This window comes from Pseudorca crassidens, chromosome 2 (assembly GCF_039906515.1).
Source record: "Pseudorca crassidens isolate mPseCra1 chromosome 2, mPseCra1.hap1, whole genome shotgun sequence".
In the NCBI taxonomy this organism is placed as follows: domain Eukaryota; kingdom Metazoa; phylum Chordata; class Mammalia; order Artiodactyla; family Delphinidae; genus Pseudorca; species Pseudorca crassidens.
Genome location: NC_090297.1, coordinates 100127067 through 100140061, shown reverse-complemented (window position 1 = coordinate 100140061; position 12995 = coordinate 100127067). Strand labels below are relative to the sequence as shown.

General features: G+C 45.8%; 1 long non-coding RNA gene across 1 annotated transcript in view; it reads left to right on the top strand.

The window, feature by feature from the left end:
- Positions 1–11897, top strand: part of LOC137211179 (uncharacterized) — a 68485-nt gene extending 56588 nt beyond the window's left edge. Inside the window, exons 3-4 of the long non-coding RNA XR_010936936.1 lie at positions 7432–7481; positions 11606–11897. This is a non-coding gene — a long non-coding RNA (uncharacterized lncRNA). The remainder of the gene's footprint in view (positions 1–7431; positions 7482–11605) is intronic.
- The last annotated feature ends 1098 nt before the right edge of the window (positions 11898–12995 follow it).

The following is a 12995-nucleotide window of genomic DNA, read 5'->3' as shown; positions in this document are numbered from 1 at the left end:
TCCGAGAAGAGAAACAGATACCAAATGCCAAAGGAAAACAAGCCTCCTGATGGTGATTAGAGTGGGGCAATCAGCAAGCAAATCCCCTCACCTGTTAGGGGAAAAGGGATGGAAACAAACAGCAAAAGTATTTAGCACATTGTTTAAGCGGTTGCTTTTGGAATAATAACACAACAGTGCAGGCTCATCAGAGGTTCTAATGGGAGCGGACAAGAAATACTCACGGCCAATTCCCTTTCTGTTCCTATTATTAGTAGCACATTTTTAAAGCACAGAGTAGGGTGTTAAGTCCTCTTCAATTACTATGAGTTCATTCATTCATTTTTCAACACGACAAGTGTTCGGAGTGCCTGTTGTATGCCAGGCGTTGATCTGGTGTCGGGGATGTAACAGGGAACAAGATAGACAAAAGACTGCCCTGGAGACTGGCCAGCATGGTGGGGTAGAAAGGCCCTGCACTTGCTTCCAGTTACGGGCACACCAAACCCGCAACTATCTGCAGAGCAAGCACGATGGAAAAGATTAGAACCTGCCAGAAAAGATCTTCTACAACTGGAGATATAAAGAAGGAACCACAATGAGATGGATAGGAGGGGCAGACTATATTGCCTCACAATATAGACAAGTCCCATCCCCGTCCCGGGTGGGCGACCCACAGACAGTAGAATAATTACAATTGCAGAGCTTCTCCCCAAGGAATGAGAGGTCTGAGCCCCACGTCAGTCTCCCCAGCACGGGGGTCCTGTACCAGGAAGATGAGCCCCAATAATGTTTGGCTTTGGAGACCAGCAGGGCTTACTTTCAAGAGACCCAGACTCTGTGGGGAACCTGGACGCCACTCTTAAAACGGCCACACAAAATCTCACATGCTCCAGGACCCTGGTCCAAAGCAGCAATTTGAAAAGAGCTTGGGTCAGATCCACCTGCTGATCCTAGAGAGTCTCCCAGAGAGACAGGAGGCAACTGCAGCTCACCCTGGGGACACAGACACTGGCGGCAGCCATTCTTGGGAGCTCCTTCTACCACAGCAGACACTGGTGCTGGTAAGCTCATTAGCACCAAGACCTGGCCCCTTCCAACAGCCTGTAGGCACCAGAGCTAGGCCAAGCAAATAACCAGTGCTAGGACGCCTCAGGCCAAGCAACTGTGGGGACACAACCCTGCCCATCAGCTGCCTTAAGACTCCCTGAGCCCACAGCTGCCTCTGGACATGGCCCCAGAAACAACCCTGCCCACCAGAGAGCTCAGGACCCAGCTCCACCCACCAGTGGGCAGGCACCAGCCCCAGAATCCCCTGAGCCCTCTGGTCTGCCTGCCAGGAAGCCTGCTCTGGCCTCTGAAACAGCCTCACCCACCAGGGGTCAGACACCAGACCCAAGAAAACCACGGTCCCATAGTTTGCATATGCAGCTTGCCTACTAGCAGGCCAGACCCTGCCCTGGGACAAGCTGGGCTCTGGCCCTGCCCACTAGCAGGCCAACACAAGCTTTGGAATACCCTGGATCCCATACCCAACTGTATCAGGAACTGGCCCCCTGCCACCAGTGATCCGACACTAGCTCTGGGACCCTTGGATCCTACAACAAGACTCCATCCAGGTCCTGGCTCTGCCCACCAGTAGGCCAGCATTTAACCCCAGGACCTGGGTTCATCCACCAGTGAGTAGGCAACAGCACTAGAGTTTTCTGACCCTGACTCTGCCCACCAATGAGCCAGCACTAGCCCCGGTGCCCTCTGGGTTTCCACAGTCAGGGGTCCTGTGACCAGCCCTGCCAGCTAGCGGGCAGCAGCCTCCACATAAGGCAGGGCCTGGTAACCAACTGGACCAGGGGCCAACCAAGCATACCAGACCACCCATATAGTTGGTCCGCCGCAACAGAAGGACCCATGCAGCCCTCATAGCAGGAACCCCTAGAGCATAGGAAGTCTCCTACAAAAGGCCACTTTTCCAAGGTTGGGAAATAGAACCAACCTACCAGATACATAAAAATACAAACGGTAACTTAGGCAAAATGGGGTGACAGAGGAACATGTTCCAGACAAAGGGACAAGATAAAACCCTAGAAGAAGAACTAAGTGAAGCAGAGATAGGCAATCTACCCAAGAAAGCGTTCAAGGTAGTGATTGTAAAGATGATCAAAGAACTAGGGAGAAGAATGGACACACAGAGCGAGAAGTTAGAAGTTTTTAACAAAGAGAAAATATAAGGAATAACCAAACAGAGATGAATAATACAATAACTGAAATGAAAAATACACTGGAAGGAATTAACAGTAGACTAAATGACAGAGGAATGGATCAGTGAGCTAGAATAAAGTAGTAGAAATCACTGACGCTGAACAGAAAAAAGAATGAAAAGAAATGAGTACAGTCTGAGACAGCATCAGGGACACTAATCTTCCTATTATAGGGATCCCAGAGGAGAAGAGAGAGAGAAAGGGTCTGAGAGAACATAGTTGAAGACATAATAGTTGAAAACTTCCCTAACCTGGTAAAGGAAGCAAACATCCAAGTCTGAGAAGTGCTGAGAGTCCCATACAGGAATAACCCAAAGAGGAACACACCAAGACACATTGTAATTAAAATGATAAAAAGTAAAGATAAAGAGAGAATATTAAAAGCAGCAAGGGAAAAGACACAAGTGGTGTACAGGGGAACTCCCAGAACTATCAGCTGACTGCAGGCCAGAAGGGAGTGGCAGGATATATTTAAAGTGATGAAAGGGGAATACCTACAGCCAAGAATACTCTACCCAGCAAGGCTCTTATTCAGATTTGATGGAGAGGTCAAAAACTTTAGGGACAATCAAAAGCTAAAAGAGTTCAGCACCACCAAACCAGCTTTGCAAGAAATGTTAAAAGAACTTCTCTAAGCAAAAAAGAAAATGTCAGACTAGACACATGAAAATTACAAAATGAAGAAGCTCATCAACAAAGGCAAACATACACTATGGGTACAAAGTCATCCACATGCAAAGCTAGCAGGAAGGTTAAAAGACAAAAGTCGTGGGCTTCCCTGGTGGCGCAGTGGTTGAGAGTCCGCCTGCCGATGCAGGGGACGCGGGTTCGTGCCCCGGTCTGGGAAGATCCCACATGTCGCAGAGCGGCTGGGCCCGTGGGCCATGGCCGCTGAGCCTGCACGTCTGGAGCCTGTGCTCCGCAACGGGAGAGGCCACAGCAGTGAGAGGCCCGCGTACAGAAAAAAAAAAAAAAAAAAGACAAAAGTCGTAAAATCACCTATACCCACAATAAGCAGTTAAGTGATACACAAAACAATTCAATGTAAATTATGATATCAAAAACAGTAATTATGAGGGAAGGAGAGTACAAATGCAGGGCTGTTAAAATGCATTTGAAATTAAGAGATCAGCACCTTAAAACAATCATATCCATTTACATATTGCTATATAAAAACCTCACGTTAACCACAAAGAAAAAACCTATAATAGATGCACACACACAAAAAGAAAAAGGAATCCAAACATAACACTAAAGATAGCCATCAAATCACAAGAGAAGAGAGCAAAAGAAGTAGTAAGGAACAAAAAAGACCTACAAAGGCTCTGCCTTTAAGGAGTATACATTCTAGACGACAAAGAAATGAAAAGATAAACTACACAGTATATCAGATGGTGATAAGAGCTATAGAGACGATGAGGCAGGGGAAGGGGACATGGGGGAAAACCTGCCATTTTAAACAGGATGCTCAGGGAAAGCCTCATTGAGAAAGTGATATTTGAGCAAAGCCTGAGGATATAAAGGAGCAAGCCAGGCAGATATCTGTGGGAGGAGCACGCCTGGTATGTTCTAGAAGCAGCCACAAGAGCATTGTGGAGAGCAGAGTAAGCAAGGTGAGGCTGGAGGAGGAATCAGGAGCCCAGGTTACACAGGACCATGTAGGCTATTGAAGGGACCTGGGCTTTCACCCTGCGTAACATGATCTGACTTGTATTTTAGCAGGTTTCCCTGGCTAATACGGGAAGCAAGGCCATGGGGTGAAAGTGAGGGGCAGGGAGAGGTGTCGGAGGTATGAGAAGAGACATTCCTTCCAAGTCTGTTATACGTATTAACTGAGATGACACAGCAAGGGGCCTGACACAGAGGAGATGCTTATAAATATTAGTGCCTTTCCCTCGAACAGAAAGGAATTCTTCTACTGTCTTTGTGATTGTTGTTCATAAAAATACGTGTTCTTTAATCACATATATTGTTTTTATTATTATAATAATATGTCATGGTCAATATAGAAAATTATAGAAAATGCAAAAAATAGAAAGAAAAAAATTACTTATAATCTTTCCTCAAAGAAAACAGCTATTAACAGTTTAATGTATATCCTTTTAGCCCCCTTTCCTATGAATATTTATTGTATATATACTTTCTTGTATGCGGCTTTTTCCACTTCTCATTATATTTCACTATTTTTTCATGCCATTTAGTAGGGTCCAAAAATATCATTTTTTTTTTGGCCACACCATGCAGCTTGAGGGATCTTAGTTCCCTGACCAGGGATCGAAGCCATGGCCCCTGCTGTGGAAGCACAGAGTCTCAACCACTGGACCACCATGGAATTCCCCCAAAATATGATTTTTATTGAATATATGGCATTCCATCATGTGCTTGTTCCACCATTTATCTTAAAACTTCCCTATTTTGGACATTACAGTTAATACCAATTTTTTACATTTATAACTAACACTGCAATGGACATCTTTGCAGAAAAACCTTTATGTTCTGGTAAGTTCTTTAGAGTAAGCTCTTAGCAATGGAATTATTGCATCAAAGAGTAGGAATATTTAAAGTCTCTCGGTATGTACTGACAAACTTCCAGAAAGGTTACACTAATTTACATTACTTCCAGCAACATATGGAAGTGCCCTGGCGTGATCATTTTTAAAACCTTTGCCAAGTTGGTATTGATTTATTGTTTTAATCTACATTTCCTCCATGAATATGAAGTCAAACATCTTTTCATATGTTTACTTCCTTTGCATTACTCTGGAATGCCTCTGTGCAGGGGAATTTGGTTTGAAGAAAAGTCTCTCGGTGGAAATACTTTTGAAGCTGCTGGAGTGGTCTGGGCTGATCCCTGGGTGAGGACCCCAAATCCAAGAGCTAGCATTTGGGACACAATCCTCCAGCCCCTTCCTGCCCCTAGGTGGCATCTCCCTATCAGGGTGATTTTATCAGTTGCTGCAAGATTCATTCCAAATCCTAGGAGACTCAAAAAGTCCTTTTTAATATTCCACAAAGAGAGAATTTCATCCCATCCACGACCTGGCAAACAGGAGCTATCACAGGAGCGGAGATGAATCTACAAATAAGGTGGTGTGCTTGTCTCATTTCCCTCCTGGTGTAGCATTGGAGACGCGACTTGGTTTTTAAAATTAAATACTCTTCTCACCCAGTGGAAGGAAACTGAAACCACTGCATTGTTAGTGCTGGGTTTTGTTTTGTTTTTTTTAAATGCTTCTCCCCCAAATATCTTTAGCACTCATTTTATCTGGTTGAAGTCCAGCTTGTCCTCTTTTGTTCTGAGCCCCAGAGACCCTCTGAACAGAAGCTTTAGCCAAAAAGGAAGATACCCTGGCAAATTTTTAGGGAATAGAAAAATTCCCTTTTCAAGCAGTTTATTTTGTTGGAGACAGCTTCACTCTCTGTCTTTATACACCCACACACACACACTCACACACACACACACACACACACACACACACACCCCACCACCACCACCATCACTACCACTACATCTGTCCCCTCCACACTCATACCACATCACGTGCACCACACCACGCACTTGACTGACACAACACACATGACATCACACTACACACCACACTGCACATGAACACACACCCACACACACAAACATACACACCACTGCCGTAACTACTGCCACATAATAGCCCCCTCCACACACATACACATCCCTTCTCCCTCCATAATTCCTCCCAGCCAGTCCCCCACCCTTGAGATTTTAAAAACAAATGTGGTTCCGTGATATGAACCAAATGTGAAGATGAAAGGGATGTGCACTGCCCAGCTTGTGTTTCATTTTGCTCCCTGCTTGTGAGGAGGGCAGGGAAGGGGCACAGCATGCTCTAGCCAGGGCTCTGGGATGGCTCAGAGGATTAATGAGAAATTAGTGAGTCATTTGTGAGGCAATAACTTTAGTCCAGAGCAACCCTTGGGTGGAGACCGTCTCCCTACTTGCTCGTCAATATGGCTCATGCCATCTGGAATAAATCGAGTCTAGGGCAGATGGTCAGGTCAAGACGATAAGAACATTGAAGCATCCACCTTTCTAATTTTCCTCCAACTTTCCTCATTTCAAGATAAAGAAATTTTAAAAAGAAAGTCTCAGAGGTATAAAGGAGTTACAACCATATAGCTCTGCTAATTAGAAAGAGCAAATCTAGTCAGCTTTGACGATCAGATTTACGGATTATCCATGGTCACGTTTTTCATGCCTCAGCAGTTCCTCCATCCCCATCCCTCCTTCAGAGTTACTCCCCTCTTCCACTTAACCAGAATATTCTTAGAGACCATGGGCTACTTTTAATATCTGCCTTGGAAAAACATCATTCAGAAAACAATCTGCTGCAAACTATCCCAGCTGAGCAGTCCAGAGCCCTAGGTAAATGACTTCCTGAAGATCCACGTGTTGGGATTACCCACACCACTGCTCTGTCCTTCCCAGCAGTTTGGGTGATTGAAAATTATTCCCTCTTGACTAGAGGTGTCAAGGTTGAGCCACTTATGTTGAGTAAACTATTTCAACCATTAAAAAATTTCCAGGGACTTCCCTGGTAGTCCAGTGGTTAAAAGACTCCACGCTTTCACTGCGAGGGGTGTGGATTTGATCCCTGGTCAGTGAACTAAGATCCTGCGTGCCACACGGTGCAGCCTAAAAAAAATAAGTTCCAAATGGCAGTAGATGTGGTAGTTCTGGATTCAAATGTAAGACTATTTGAATCCTAACTATACTGGACCCTAGACCATGAACCTAATGGATAATAATAGGATTTACTTCGTAGGGTAGGTGGAGAGGATTAAATGAAGGGGTGCACAGTGCCTGATACACAGCAAGCCTGCAATAAATCATAGCTAGTAATATTACAAATGTGCTCTAAACTTCTGCAGCCAAAATATCTAATAGATGGGCATGTAATGGTCGAGATTTTCTTGCCCTTATGATGCCCCAGAAGGAACATAATGGAAAGGAAGAAGGAGGGGAGACTTTAGCTGCACGTTTTCAAAAAGATGAACTGTCATTTCTTGGTTGTAGTGAGAGACCAGTGGGATGCACCGGTGCTTTGCTCTACCTGTTCCCAGTGTCAGTGGCATGGGGTCATCAGAGCGAGTGACCATGTGGGAATCATCGATGCCCTTCCCATAGTTCCCCTAATAAGACTTTCTTTGTCCATTTCAGCTGGTTCACCTGTTTGGAAAGAGGCCTCCCTTCTGCCCTATACTGAATTGGTAAGTCATTATTATAAAAATAATACCTGATATTACCAATCATTCTCTCTTTCAATAGTGAATTATTATTATGTACTTGGATAAAAAGGCCTGTGCTGTTATAATTTGTAAAGGTCAGATTAAACAGAACAATAAAACTTGAATAATGACATCTTGTATTTCCATGTGCAAGTACATGGTACGTCAGCAGGCTGCTCCCTGACCTCCTTTGGCCAAGAAATCCTGGCATTGTGCCTTTTCTTCTAATTGGAACCCTAAGTTTTCGAGACACATGGCCCTTTGGAAAGCTCTGTGCAGTGCATTTTCAGGCTTGGAAACAGCTACACCAGCCAGACCTGGGAAGCAGGAGGGGCTGTTTTTCTGCAAACATGTGTCCCTGACCCCAAAGAGGCAGCTTCTTTATTATGGCCATTTATTATTTACAAAGCACTGCAGGTGTACACAGCATTTTATGAGACACAAAGACAAGGTCCCTGCCCCATGAACTGAAAGGTTTTATCCAGCATTTCATCTGTCTGAGCTGAGCTGTGGGAGCACAAAGCAAGTAGGTCTGAAAAGCTGAGTGCGGTGTCTCAGATGTTAGGGTAGAAGGAAGGATTTCTGACGAGGAATTGTAGATGGAGAAAGTCAGGTGCGTGCAGCTCAAAGCACCATTTCAGGATCCAGAAGCGTTTTAGCGATGTCCTGTGTTTCAGCCCCTGGAAGAGGAATTCTGCCTGTGTGCCTTGGAGCATTTGGAGCAGTGCCTTTCAGTCAGTTGAAAGACTACAGAGACAAATGTCTGTGGGTCCCTAGAGCCTCTTCTACCAGCCCATACCTCCCCATCCCCTACTCTCCTGCAAGTTGTCTTGTTTTCCTGTTTTATTTTTTGGGAGTGATTAGGACAGGGAGGAACATAAGTCAGCTTTTTTTACAAAGTGTATCATTATTAATTCACTGTGTATCTTTAAGCAGATTCATTTTCCTCCTCTAGAATGGTAAATTTCGGGGTATTTGGACCCCTAGTCTTCAGCTACCCACTGCCACTGGTCAATTACTTTTCTTCTGTCTGCATCTGTCTCAGTCAGCCCAGCCCTAATAGCATGTGGCCATCACCTGCCTGCATCATCTTTCCATCCACCCAGCAGACACACGTGTGGAACAGGCTGTAGCCTGAAAAGCTGAGCAAAACCCCGTCCCTGCCCCCGGAAGCCATAGAATAACAGGATCGAGGATGTGAAAAAGCAGTGAGGTTGGGCCACAGCTGCCCTCTCCTGTGGGAGGAGACAGAGGGTTTGCTATGCGAGCGCACGTTCCTTCAGAGCTTTTAATCATTCATTTGGAGACAGTCCTGGGTTCCCACCCTCTAGAACAAGGACTCAAATCCTAGGAAGGCTCAGAGATGTAGACTTGCCCTGGGCTTGGGAGAAACTGATCACGTCCTCGGCGTGGGCTTCTTCCTGCTCAGAGCTCAGGGCTTAGTCCAATACCAGGCAAGTTTTGCAGCCAGAAACAGATATAAATTTGGCTGAGCGGCAATAGCGAAAGCAGAATAGATTCTGTAATGTGCCGAGTATGCACCAGATGGCTCTGCTTCCTATCAGCCCTGTAAGGCTGGTGAACAAAGCCCACTGCCCTCCGTCACCACCAGCATCACTGTCATCACCATCACCGTCATCATCAAATTTTATTAAAAGCCCTCTGGTACGTGGCGCTCTGTGGAGCACTCCACGTCTGGATGTTTAGCTGATAATATTTCCTGCCTCCCTCCCCTCTTTTCCTCCATCAGCCTCCACGTCCCCGTGGTGTTTGTGGTCTGGGTTACCATTTCCTCCACAGTCCTCCTGTCTCCCCTTGCCTCTCCACTTCCCACCACCACTGGTACCCTCTTCTTTCTTCATATTCCCTTCCACTTACCGAGCTGCTGTCTCTCAAAGTACGGACCTCACACCTCCTGCATCAGAATCAAGTGGGGAGTGTGTGCAGATTTCTGGGACCCCTCCCATGCTAATTCAGAGGGCCTGATGGTGTTCCATGGTCAACCGCATTTTAATAAGTTTCCTGTGTGATTCTCCCACACCAGAGTTTAAGAAACGCTGCCCTACACTCTCTCTTTCCAACAAGAGCCATATACTTAGTCTTCTAGCTTCCCAGAACAGAAGCCGGCTCTAGAAGGGACACCAGCAATCGTGTGCCTGAGCTGGCCTGGACCTCATGGCAAGAGCAACATTTTCAGGAAATTTTTAAGCTGCTTGTTAAACCCATGGCGGGGGGGCATATTTACACTGTAAAAAATCATCAAACACTATGAATCAAGTGCCCCCCACCCCCGCTTTTGAGACTCAGTTTACCAGCACACCACTGGACCCTGAGTTATCCTCCAGCCCAGTACTATGATTTGCAGATGTGAACTCTAAGCACCAGAGATATAAAGGGATCAAGGTCTTCTGACAAGTGAGGATGGAATCAATTAGAATCGAAGCCTCTTAGTCTTTGTTCTGGTGCACATGAGATCCCTATTCCTTTTGCATAATGACTTTGCCTCTGTTTGGAGGTCGGTTGGTACGGATTCCTACATAGAGTTCCCACGAGTGTTTATCGCTCTGTGAGTTGGTTGGGGTTCTATGATTGCAAGCCACAGATTCCAGCTTCTAAGCAGAAGAGAAATCCAACTGAAGAGTCTCACTGAGTTCACAGAATTGAAAGGAAGGCTAGAAAGGCAGGCTTGCAGAAGGACCAAGCGAGGGCAGCTCAGGATTCCACGGAGCAGGGACTGATAGACAGTCTCCTGAGGGAGAAGTTGCCTGATTGAACCAACTCCAACCTCTTCTTTGCAGCCTTGCTTCACTTGCCTCAACATACAAAGTCCTTGAAGAGTATCTGATTGCCCTTGGGCCTCATGCCCACCTCTTAGCCCAGGGCTGGACAGGTCACCTTGATTGACATTCCCAAGACTGCACACAATGGGTGAGATAATTCTTCCAAAGAAACCAGGTGCTATTGCAATGAGAAGAGGAAACTGGTCCTGGGTAGCCAGAACCCCAGTTGCCCTCTAGGCACTTCAACCAGACCATGAGTTCCGGGAAGCTTGTCTCACGACCTCCCTCTTGCCACTGACACCCAGAGTGGCGCCTTATGCCCTGGGCACACCCTGCCCTTGGGTTGGTGCTGGGATTGGGAAACCTGACTTGAAGATTCTAACGCTTAAGCGATGTGCACGGTCACCTTCTGTTCACCCCCTGTGCCCTCTCTTCTTGTATCGATGATTATCTAAACGCTAATGGGATTCCCAGACTGTGTCTCCAGACCTACAGTCTGGGTGTCCCATTGGACATACCCACTTGGAAGCATTTTTCAGCTTTCCCTCCATTCCTGATGCCACTGCATGGGTTTAGGTCTGCATCATTTTCACTTACCTTTTGCACCAGCCTCTGGTCTCTTTCTTCATCCTCATTTTCTGTCCTACCCAATCCACCCACTACATTGCACCAGTTTACTTCTTAAAAACAATCAGGGCTTATCAACTCCCATCTTTAAATGACACCCAGCGAGTCCTTTTTCTTCAAAATAAAATCCATACTCCCTACCCGCCATACAAGGCTTTTCATGGTCTGATTTTAACCTCTCAGCCCATCTACTCTTTGCTGCTGATACACAACCTTCACTTCCCTATATGGAACTCTCAGCAGACATGCCAAGCCTTCCACTCCTGTGCCTTTTCACATGCCTTTTCTCTAGGTGCAGTGCCTCTCCTCAGATTCTTTTCCCATAAATCTCTTACTCGTACTTTAGGACCCAGAGGACAAGAGAGAAAATGTGAGCAGAAGGATAAAGCATCGGATGGGTAGGAGAGGTGGAGATCACCTTGGTGAAGTTTTTGCTCACCTGCCCAGTCAGATTTTACTTTTCTGTCCTCTTTGTTTCCACAACTCTTTGTTCATACAGTTTATAAAAACACTCCCTTTTAATGTATGCATTTACATGCATTTTTTTCACCTCATCATGGACATTCATAATTTTTTTTTTTTTTTTTTTGCCACCCAAGACCTTTCATATTCTTCCTCTGTTTGGGGAATTCTCAGTTTTATGAATCTTCACATCCCATCGTGGAAGGCACATATTCACTTTGCCAGCTTCCCTTGCAGCTAAGGCACAGCATGTGACCTGGATGACCAACAGCACGTGTCCGTCCAGGACCCTGAATCAGAAGCTAGTGCTGCAAAGCAGCGAGCACCAGACGGAATGCAATCTGGCCAATGTGGCCTGTATCTACCACAGTCTCAGAGGTAGTGGCAGAAGATCCTGAGGAGAGCATCTGAGGTCCTGCATCAGCAATGTCACCAGTTCAGGCTACATGTCTGTGTCAACAGGGGGACCAGTAGTGTCTCCTCTAGATAGTTCTGCAAAGTGTTTTGGGTGTGATTCCTAGCTGCATAGTTTCCCAGAGATTTTGTGATCTAACTAATATTCTTCAATAAATTCATTTTCTGCTTAAAGTAGCCAGATTTGGTTTCTGATTTTTGCTGCTAGGAATTTTGACCTTTTTGTCTGAAAAACCTTCAAGAGCAGGGACCACTGCTTGTTTATTTCTTTATTCCCTGCACAGTGCCTGGCACCAAGTAGCTTCTGTACACATGTTTGTTGAATGAACAGCTCAGTTGTCTCCGGGGAGGTTACTTATCCACAGTGCTTGGTTTTAATAGCTCCAGGCTGGAGTTTCAAAGCTGAACATAATGTTTATGTTACTTGTCTCAGAAATCTGGTTCCTACAATCTATTTCAAGGAGCTCAGAACTGCTCAAAGACAAATGTTGGACAATCTATTACATTACTTTAACTTTTATGTAGAATTCCCTTTTTGGTTGACTCTTCCATAAAGTTCCATAAAGTCTTGGAATTTCATTTGATTTCACTTTTTGAATTCCACTGTGTTCCTGCATTCTCCTTTTTGTTTCTTCCCCACACAGATTAATAGGAAGATCAAATAAATTTCACTGCCCAAAACGTGAAACCATTTTTCAGAGACAGTGCAGGCCACCTGTATGCCGTCTTCTTACAAGGCCCTGGAAACTATTTCTTTCTGTTGGAGGTTGCCAGGCCAGTGGCAGAGCAGAATGCTGGAGGCCTTTGACTTCATAAGGCATTTGGGAGAGTCTGACTTTATTTCCTCAAGGACAAGATAGAAAATGTGGGATGAATGATAATGCATTAGGGGCATGGTTGAGGTAGAGATGGCTAGCTGGCCACCAAGTTCCCACCTCCCCCTCTTCGTTGGAAGAGGTGTGGAGCTGGCCCCTGTTTGCTCAGCTATACTGCATTTCCCACCTTCCGTGCTGGCAGGTGCCCGCTGTATCTAGGTTCTCCCGACTGGCACCTGAGCAGAAGTGATGCCTGCCACTTCCAGGCCCGGCCCTTAAGCCTCTCTTATTTGCTCCTCCAAGCTCTTCCCCTTCCTGCTGGCTGGAGGGATGACCAACTGAGCAAAAGCAACCATGTGCTGAAGACGGAAGAACTGCCTTCAGCCTGGCTCCCTGAC